The following is an 11,650-nucleotide window of genomic DNA, read 5'->3' as shown; positions in this document are numbered from 1 at the left end:
TTCTGATTGATATTATTTTACATAAAAATTATTTTTTATTTGATAATTCTTTTTATTTACAGTTGGTTGGCACAGCGATGGGGTCGAATATGGCCCCATCGTATGCCAACCTTTTCATGTATGATTTTGAAAAAGTACATATTATGGCGGATCCTGATTTTTCATGTTTTGTTGCCTTTTATGTTCGATTTATCGATGATTTGTTCATACTGTGGACTGGGAGTGAATCGGCCCTTCTGAAGTTTGTGAATAGGCTGAATAGCCTACCGGGTTCTATTAGGTTCACATGCAAACATAGCACTGAGACCATAGAATTTTTGGATGTCCTTGTGGGCATCAGAGATAACTCCTTTACCACAGAGATCTTCAAAAAAACTACAGATAAAAACACATTACTCATGTCTTCAAGTTTCCATCCAAGGCCACTGAAGAGAGGACTTCCCTTCTCTCAATTGATACGGGTGATGCGGATTACATCTGAGAGAGATAAAGTGCCAGGGGCTCTGGAGAAAATGGGACTGAATTTTATAGAGCGTGGCTATGATCTAGATGAAGTCCGTCAGGCCATTGAACGTTGTAAGAGACTGGATCGAGTTGCTCTATTGGAGACTAAAAAAGATCTTAAAAATGAGAATCGATTGGTGTTTTCCAGCACTTTTTCCATTTCTTCAAGTGTGATAAAAAAAGCGGTTCTCAAACATTGGCATATCATACAAACAGATCCTGTGATGAGAGAATTTTGTAAACGCACTCCGCTATTTTGCTTTAAACGTAGCAGCAACATCGGAGACATGATTGTACACTCTGACATTAGTCCGAGAGTGAATTCCGCTACAGGTTGGCTTAGTTGCAAAAGGGTGCATTCAAATGTGGTAACTGCGTTAATTGCAGGTATATGCAAGTAGGAAAAATTTTCAAACATCCTACTAGTGGAGTCTCTTACCAACTACGACACAGGATGACTTGTGAGACGAAGTTTGTTACTTACGTTATTTACTGTCCGTGTCCTAAGTTATATGTAGGTAAGACAATACGCATGGTTAAAGAACGGATAGAGATGCATCGTTCCTCAATAAAGAAGGCTGTAACATCAATAGAGGCCAGCACTCCACCAGTCGCGAGACATTTTGTGCTTTGTGGACATGCCATAAAAGATTTTAGATTCATGCCTTTGGATCATGTACCTCCGTTGCGACGCGGTGGTGATAGGAGCAATTTATTGCTTAAACAAGAGTGTCGGTGGATCTACCAATTAGCCAGTATGGCTCCATTGGGACTGAATGAGGAGTTATCATTTACGCCTTTTTTGTAATATCTCAATATTACTTTTGTACTATGGTCACTTGTGCTATGTTTGCATTGTTTGTTATGGATTGATATATGTGGCGTTTATACTTATGTCTTTTTTCTTATATGTTCTTGTTGATGACTTCTAATTTGATATGTTACCTTGGTATTGAGCAATTCATATGACTCTATACAATTATGGGGGTCAAGGGCAGATTACAGCTGTATTTTGGGCAGCTTGTGGATTTTCCACAATAACTGTCATATGCTGGAAGACTCTCTTCCTGTTTAGCTGGTCTCCAAGGTGATAGTGGGCGTCTCCTGGGCCTTCCGGCCGACTGCGGCAGCGGGGTCACATGGTCGCGGGTGACGGGGATCGGGATTTCCGATCTGCGTCACTGACAGGCGACGGTGGTCGACGCTGCTGCACGCGGCTGTGCAGGCGGGAATGACGTGATTGTACACACAGGTGAGAGAGGTTACTTTGCTGATGGCAACAGGTATTTATATGTTACACTGTATATTTTTGTCTGACATCCCCTGATGACGGTTGACACCGAAACAGCTGTAGGGATCTGACAGTATAGGAAGGAGCTCTGATGCATTGACGCTCACACCTGCTGTAATGTATGATATGCTGAACAAGATGTACTTGTCATTTACTACAGTGTTGCTATAAAACCTTCTTTTGGATTTATCTATGACTTTTATTGAGTGCTGGCCTCGTCTCTGGTTGAGCCCCTGGTGGATCTACAAGTGGACGGTTTGATATATATATATATATATATATATATAAATCATACACACTCTGTATATTATTAATATTTACACATAAACAGTATAATTTCTATACATATATGAATTCATATATATATATATATATATATTTTATATATACTGTGTGTGTTTGTGTGTGTATATATATATATATATATATATATATATACATATATAAATTACAAATACTGCGCAAATATATATATATATATATATATATATATGTATATATACACAGTGTATATAGATACAGATATACATGTGTGTGTATATATGTATATATATAGATAGATACAAAAAATGAACAAAGGGGGTGCACTCACCAGTCTTCTAAAATGAGTTTTTATTTCATCTTTTTAAAAAAAATTTACAGCATCATAGTAAAGCTCCAACGTTTCGGTCCTAGCCATGGACCTTTGTCAAGGTACAATTCCAAGTAGTACTTTGCATCAATATATACCTGAGTCCAATTAAGAGACTCCTCCCTCACAATCATGTGAGTACAAACAATACAAACATATAGAGACATGAAGGCATCATTTCTAATTGTGCAATAATGCCAATCCAAGACTAACACTAAAAAATGAAAAGTAATAAAAAAAACATGTTAACAGACACATATACAAAAACAAACCTTACAGGTATAATCGAGCTGCATCCCCCGCTAGCGTGCGTGTCAACTCCCCAAACTTCCTGCCAAGTGGAACGCAAGCCGGTACCATTTCCTGTCAAGTGGCACGCAAGCTAATACAGCAGTCATGACAACCGCTGTTAATGCTTCCTGCACTTCATCTGTCGATGCTAGCGCCCGGAGCAATCAAATCACAAAGTAATATACAAGAACACTAGGGACCCGGTGACGCAGACAAACAAGTATACGTCACCATATAACCCATTAATTTAAATGAAGATGTAACTAACACAGTTTTCATATATTGACTCATTAAGCTAATATCAATCGAGCAGTCGACATGCACGCCCATCAAAAAGACGCAGCCTGTAAGCAAACCAATGATAAACACCTCCTCATAGATAATATAATGATAGGACAATGTCTATCCATCTGGATTGAATTACATATGCCTAAATTATAATGTATACAAAAACATGGTTTGTCAACATGTGTGTCGACATTTTTTAAAAAAATTTCAATTATAAACATAACCAAATTTAGACACATTAAATAATTAAAAATAAATAACAAATAAACAAACTCCATAGAAAACCCACATTGCCACAACACTCGAAAAAAAATATCAAAAAAATGTATCATTACAAAATCTGATGATGCACCCCCACTTGAGATCCAAAATACTTTAATCCAAAAACATCCCAAGGTGTATAGCATCATTAAGGCCGCGAGGGTGGACCGTATCCAATTTATGTATCCACATCGCTTCTCTCTGATAGCTATACTTCCTCTGATAGGGACTCCTCTGACACGCAAACCAACACTAAACCACCCTTACCATGGGTTAATACTCGCTCCCAGTTTGACATTGCTTTAAACGCAGAAGGCCCCACCCGAGGCGGGGCAAATACAAAGGGAGGGAGAAAACCGACAAAAACGCAAAAAATTTGTTCATAAATTTGTCTTCTTATAAATTGAATATAGATGAGATGAACCTTCTATCAAAGGGTTTATCGTTTGTCCCCACCACCTATCATAACGATTTTAGGTGGAGTATTGACAAATATAAAATGAACCGGAAATTAAGATTGAAGGAGAGATTTAATGAGAATACTAGTACACAATGTAATGTATTTAAAAGGAAGAGCACGTTCGATCCACCATCGCAAAACCCTAGCATTAAAATGTTTTCTAGGTTATTGGATCAAAGTATACAAGAATCTCTCAGAGTACAACAAAGAGTGAGACACAATCTGCCTTTAGCTGAAAGAATCGCTTTACGCGATCTCAGTAAAAATGAGCAAATTACGATTAGAACAGCGGATAAAGACGGGGCAGTGGTTGTGCTTAACACTACTGATTATGACGCTGAAGTAAGGAGACAGTTGTCAGATACTGGTACTTATCGATTGTTAACTAGTGACCCGATAGTGGGTTTTAAAAACAGATTGGATTTGGTCTTGGATGGTGCGTTAAAGAATGGTTGGATTAATGAAGCTGTTTTTGGCTTTTTGACAACGGAATATCCGATATGTCCGATTTTGTATTTACTGCCCAAGATCCATAAATCCCTTGATCATCCGCCTGGACGTCCGATAATTTCGGCACGCAATTCTTTGTTTTCTCCAATTGCCCAGTATCTTGACAGCTTTCTCCAGAAATGTGTCATTAGGACTGACAGCTACCTTAGGGATACACAAGATCTGATTACTAAATTGAGGTCTTTAACTTTAATACATAATGGTTTTTTGGCCAGTCTCGATGTATCGTCGTTGTATACTGTGATTCCCCACACGGAGGGAATGATGGCAGTTAGGATGGCTCTCTTGAATACACATGTGGGATCTCCACCCATTGAGTTTCTAATGGAGTTATTGGAGATGACGTTAACATGTAATTATTTTCGATACGGTGACCGATACTATCTCCAGACGGCGGGGACGGCGATGGGCAGTAATATCGCGCCAGCCTATGCAAACATCTATATGGATTCGTACGAAAAAAATTACCTGATTCCGCCGTTTGGAGATAGTATCGGTTTTTACCGTCGATTTATCGATGATATTATTTTGATCTGGAAGGATTCTGAGGATTCTTTATTGAAAATGTTGGAATGTCTTAATCACCTAGATTCGCCAATACGATTTACCATGACTTATGATAGTGTCAAAATTAATTTTTTGGACATTACTATTTTTGTCACTGATGCTGGCTATGGCTACAAACTCTATAGGAAACCCACCGACCGTAATACGCTTTTAAACTACAAAAGTCATCATCCAGTTGCTCTTAAGAGAAATTTGCCAATTTCACAATTCTTACGAGTTTTTCGGAACAATTCTGATCCTGAGATGGCAGATGTCCAGATTGGTGAGATGCGACAACGTTTCCTTGAAAGAGGATATAACTTGAAAAATTTGAATATATGTTTACAAAAGGCCAAAAAGATTTTTTGTGAAGGTTATAATGCGAAAAGCGATCTAAAATTGAGGATCCTTTTGTAATTACTACAACATTTGACTCTGCTGGTTCGATTGTCCGTAATGCAGTGGTTAAGCACTGGGATATTATTACAGATCCTGTTTTAAAAAATTGTATACCTAAACGACCATTGATGAGCTTCAAGCGTGGCCAGAATTTAAAGGACAGACAAATGCGTCCTGATAGAACAAAGGCTGTGGCTGTTCAAACTTGGATGAACCAAGTGAAGCCAGGATGCTTTCGATGCGTAAATTGTATTACATGCAGGAGTATGATGGTGGGTCAATTTTTTCATCACCCACACACAGGTACCAAGATCTACATTCGACATCGAGTTACCTGTACCTCCGACCATGTGGTTTACTTATTGGTGTGCCCGTGCTCTCTGGTCTATGTTGGCAAGACGATACGTCCACTTCGTGAGAGGATGGCCAACCATCGATCCTCTATTAGAGCCGCGCTTGTTAATGGTTCTTCTGATAAACCTGTAGCAAGACATTTCCTTGACACACAGCATGCTTTAGCAACATTGAGATGCATGATTATCGTTTGGGTGCCTCCACCCAAGAGAGGAGGTGATCGGGCCAAACTCTTGCTCCAGAGAGAAGCAATGTGGATACATAAATTGGATACGGTCCACCCTCGCGGCCTTAATGAAGCTATACACCTTGGGATGTTTTTGGATTAAAGTATTTTGGATCTCAAGTGGGGGTGCATCATCAGATTTTGTAATGATACATTTTTTTGATATTTTTTTTCGAGTGTTGTGGCAATGTGGGTTTTCTATGGAGTTTGTTTATTTGTTATTTATTTTTAATTAATGTGTCTAAATTTGGTTATGTTTATAATTGAAATTTTTTTAAAAAATGTCGACACACATGTTGACAAACCATGTTTTTGTATACATTATAATTTAGGCATATGTAATTCAATCCAGATGGATAGACATTGTCCTATCATTATATTATCTATGAGGAGGTGTTTATCATTGGTTTGCTTACAGGCTGCGTCTTTTTGATGGGCGTGCATGTCGACTGCTCGATTGATATTAGCTTAATGAGTCAATATATGAAAACTGTGTTAGTTACATCTTCATTTAAATTAATGGGTTATATGGTGACGTATACTTGTTTGTCTGCGTCACCGGGTCCCTAGTGTTCTTGTATATTACTTTGTGATTTGATTGCTCCGGGCGCTAGCATCGACAGATGAAGTGCAGGAAGCATTAACAGCGGTTGTCATGACTGCTGTATTAGCTTGCGTGCCACTTGACAGGAAATGGTACCGGCTTGCGTTCCACTTGGCAGGAAGTTTGGGGAGTTGACACGCACGCTAGCGGGGGATGCAGCTCGATTATACCTGTAAGGTTTGTTTTTGTATATGTGTCTGTTAACATGTTTTTTTTATTACTTTTCATTTTTTAGTGTTAGTCTTGGATTGGCATTATTGCACAATTAGAAATGATGCCTTCATGTCTCTATATGTTTGTATTGTTTGTACTCACATGATTGTGAGGGAGGAGTCTCTTAATTGGACTCAGGTATATATTGATGCAAAGTACTACTTGGAATTGTACCTTGACAAAGGTCCATGGCTAGGACCAAAACGTCGGAGCTTTACTATGATGCTGTAAAAATTTTTTAAAAAGATGAAATAAAAACTCATTTTAGAAGACTGGTGAGTGCACCCCCTTTGTTCATTTTTTGTATGCAGGGATACAGGTGATCCCATTTGGGTGGCTACCCCAGCAATTGGATTTTCAGACGTGAGTGTGGACTAATTCTGGACTTTATAGATAGATAGATACAGATATAGATATATATGTTAGTGCCTCAGCCCACAGTGCATGATTGTATACAAGTAGGGAGGCTGCCAGCCGGCAGGTCTGACACCTTACCTCAGAATCAGTCATCTGCCTTCACGGAGCTGCCTATGATAAACCTTTACAGCTGATTAGATTCCTTCCGGGCGCAACAGTGGTGGCGGGCGGCACCTTCGTGACGTCACACGTCCTGATGTCACATGATAGAGGCACCGCATCACTGCATATGCGGTGCAGGAGGTCTGCGCCACAATATGTCTCTAATTTATGCTAGCACATTTGATCTGCCGATGCACCAGCTAGGAAGGAGAGGGGGGGTGCGGAGCACCAGACACCACTGACAGACTGCAGGCTGCTGTAATGTCTTCCTGTCCACAGCAGGAGCACAGCAGTTGGAGGGCCTATTTTGATTGGGGGCCTGGAGCTGTAGATCCATCAGCCCCATTGTTAATCCGGCCCTGTATCTGTGTCTAGAACGGAGTAAGGCACACCTAGATATATCTGTAGAATGAGCACAGCCGATGCAATGTGACTATGAACGACGTCGTTCACAGACATATCGCTGGTACACACTGGCCGACGCAAACAAGATATATTGGCCGATGAATTGATCGCCAATACTGTATATCTGCCAGTGTGTACCCAGCATTAGTGAGGAGTTTGGATCATCGAGGCAATTTGTTTTGTCACTTCTTATATGTGTATTCTTTCTATCACCTAGAGTGTTCATATAAAGGTAGGATAAAAGTTACACTGCAAGTGTACGTTATATGCGCTGATACTGCTTCTCCCCGATGTATGATCGGGGGTTTGGCGGTAAATGACAGGGGCCTGTCATGCAGCGCCGATAGCCTTGGCAATGTATGAATGGTCAGTTTGCCTGACCGTTCCTCCTGCTGTAGCTGTTGCTATCGACAGCTACAGCCTGGCGCTGCCCTATCTCCACATGAGGGGATTCCGGCTCCAGGGCTGCATGCGGGATCTCGCGATATTTGCGAGATCCCGTGCCGCTGGGACTGAGACACAGCGCATCAGCACTAGGCTGATGCGCTGTAGTCTCTACTGGGGATCGCCGAAGGGGGAAGTTAACGCTCCCCCACTTCGGCCAATTAAATATTCATACATCTCATCGTTAGTGCTTCCTGCTTCGCCTCTGTAAAGAGGCAAAGCAGGAAGTGATAATACATCTCCCCCAGTGTGAGCAGGGCCCTCTCTTCCTCTGTGGTCTCTACATAATTATGTGATCCAGTGCCAGATTAAGGTCCACATGGGCCAAGAACTGACATTTTTATGACCTATTGTGTGCCGCTGAAGGGGGTGTGACTAGTGTGGTGGGGGTCTGCAAGGGCATGGAAAGCACCATGGAAGGCATAACTGTATACTGTACATGTGTATGTACTCGTATATAATTCATTATTAAGTATAATACTGTAGATAATAAAAGATCAGCCCTTGATTGGTCTGAAGACTGGAAGAACTGAGCGGATGGAGAGTTCATCAGATCACTGTCAGTGTGTATTATTTACATTTCCGGGATGGGTTTGCAGCACAGGATTCTATTTACAAAATCTGAATTTGTGCAAATCAGTGCACATACAATTTCTGAGGTTTCAGCTAGTTCAACTTCTTTATTAACCACAAAAGACCTTGGCAGGTAGCTAGATTATTGTTAGATTGTAGTTTTTACTTTATTGAAACAATAATGCTGGAAGTTCACAAATAGTTGAAACTTTGTGCTGCAACCTGAAGAGAATTAATTATTTATCCAACAGTCACAATGTTGACAATCACATTGTCAGTAGTGTAATGACGAGACAGTGTGCCGACATGGCACTAATGTTAGTTAAAGCATTGTAACCGAATCTGCATTATGACCTTAAACATGATGTACCATTGTGACTATATACCATTGACTAAAACAGCAAAGCCCAGTCACTCAGATAGAATTTTATATTGCTCCATTGCTTTCTTTAATTTCTGAAAAAAGGAACTTTTCCACAATGTAGATGCGGCACTCAGACTCCGTAGCCAGTTTAAACACCTTTATGCCACAAATTTTATTTTATTTTGCAATAAGAGACAGAAATATGAGTAAAGGTTTTAAACACAGAGATGGGCGATGATGTGGCGAAGTTTTGCACAAATTGAATTTCAGAGTGTAACAACGCGTTTTGCAACTTCCAACTTCACTCCTCAGGGAAGACTAACAGTGTGTGTTTTACTGATCTTCTCAATGTCAACACTTGTGGATCTTTTAAATGTGTTAACCAGCAATTAATATACCTGTGCACCAACTAGGAGATCTGGAAAACATGCACTGTTAGAGGTCCCTGAGCAGGGCCGTAACTAGGGTAAGGCAACCTGTGCCATGGCACAGGGCACCGCAGGGCAGGGGGCACTGTTTGGGCCTGTCAATTTTCCGGTTTATTATCATTGTCACTTGTAACTTCCTCTTCTTTCATCCCCAGCATCTCCTGGCCTCCCCTATTTCTTCCCTGGCCCTTCCACATGAGGCCATGGTAATTTTTCAGGTGCACTGTCTTATGTTCCTATTTAAAAAATGGGGGGGTGGCACCAATGCTCTCTCTGGCACAGGGCATCAAAAAGTCTAGTTTCGGCTCTGTCCCTGAGAATTGGAGTTGCGAAACACTGCTCTACAATCTTAAAATGTTGGTTTGTGCTTACCATTTCACTCTATAGGGCTGATGCAGAGTTTTGGGGAAGTTACATTGAAGGCACACATAAAGAGCTGAAATTGCAATCACATGCATAGCGGCAACTATATTAAGATGCTTTGGCAACATTCGCATATGCACCTGGTTTACGACAGACACATCTCACAAACACTGATTTTCCACTTGTGTCCATGTTTTTAAACATTTGTTTTATTTTGGTACTGTCCTAACCTCACTGTATGAAAAAAGTTATGCTTAAACTCTCACACAAATTCATAAGGGATATGACCTACCAATGACGAGTCATCAATCAGTGGCAGCTGAGCATTGGGAAGCAGCCAATAATCACAAGTGGTTGGATAGCGCTGGAAACTGCCATCATCATTTTTATTTATTTATACAGTACACACATTTTACGCAGCACTTTACAGAGAATATTTGGCCATTCACATCAGTCCCTGCCCCAGTGGAGCTTACAATCTATGTTCTACCACATGCACACACTAGGGTTCATTTTTGTTGGGAGTCAATTAACAGTATTAGTTTGGTGTGGGAGGAAATGGTCTTGGGAGTACCCGGAGGAAACCCACGCAAGCACAGGGAGAATATACAAACTGTACACATTTAGGGTCATAGTGGGAACCAAACCCACAACCTCAGTGCTGTGAGGCAGTAATGCTAACCATTACACCATCTGTGCTGCCCATCATCATTATTCACTATTTGCACCTGATTCTCTGGGTGGCAAATAATATGACTCTCTCAGACGTACTATATACTGTATATACATATTCCTTATGCATCTTTTTCACAGTCTGCAGGTGTAACAATTTCTTGAACCAGCACTTACTGTACTGTACTCAACATTACGTCATCTACGCCCTGTCCCTACTCACTTATCCAGGTGTGCACCCACTTTTCTGGGCCCGTGCAGAGCAATGCCATGCAATTTACGCTACACAATCTAGAGTCATTTTGTGGTACCTGCTCTGCATCCTGTATTTACAACTCTCAAATATGTATAGTCCATAGACAGAACTGGTAATAGTCTGTTCACGCTGCCATGTGGTGTGGCTGAGGCAGGACTCGGAGCAGCACAAATACATCATGAGGTGAATATTCTCATGGACAGTTTTGTACATTTGCTCATCTGTATTATTGTGTGAGAATTCAGTCTCCCCTTCCTTTAATCAATTGTTTTCCATTTGCTGCAGGGTAGTAGGAATCCCTATAGGTTAACGTGAAAAATAATGATATAATATACGCCTTTATATGAAGAAAATAGTGGTTTAAGGGCATATATATCAATGCTTGATGTGAGATAAAATTGTGAAATATATATAGCCAATCAATCAGCTCCAAACTAACATTTTGCAGGCTGTGTTTAAGAAATTAAAGTTAGAAGCTTATTGATTGGTGATATATATCTCACAATTTTATCTCACATCAAGCTTTGATACCCTAAGGGGCCTATTCATCAACACTAAAATAACGTTTTTAAGGACATTTTCCTTAAATAACGTTATTTTGGTATTCATGAACAGACTTAACACAGGAGATATCACAGATATCTCCTTGCTAAGTCCCCCTGCGTTAATTTCCACACTCCCCATACATTAGTATGGGGATGTGGAAATTATGGTATTCATCAAATTCCGAAAATTATAAATTTTCGGAATTTGATGCAGTTACTATTCGCCACTGTGAGGTGGCGAATAGCAGAATCCACTAACCAGTATCAGCGTGTGCAGGTCCCCCGACGAGTCCCTCCGGCGCTCTGCTCCGTCCTCAGGCTCCGGAGGCTGGTCTGTCATGTGTGCTCCCCAGCAGAGCACAAGAAAGTTTAGAAAAAGAAAAAAAAAAAATTATTTTTTTTTCTAATCTGTCATGTGGTCTGCTGGGAAACCACATGACAGACCAGCAGGACGGAGCCGGAGGCTGCTGCGCGGACAAGTAAGTCGGGGGGGGGGGAAGGTG

Source organism: Taudactylus pleione, unplaced genomic scaffold (genome assembly GCF_031769625.1).
Source record: "Taudactylus pleione unplaced genomic scaffold, aTauple2 ptg000333l, whole genome shotgun sequence".
NCBI lineage: Eukaryota > Metazoa > Chordata > Amphibia > Anura > Myobatrachidae > Taudactylus > Taudactylus pleione.
This window is presented reverse-complemented; position numbering follows the sequence as displayed.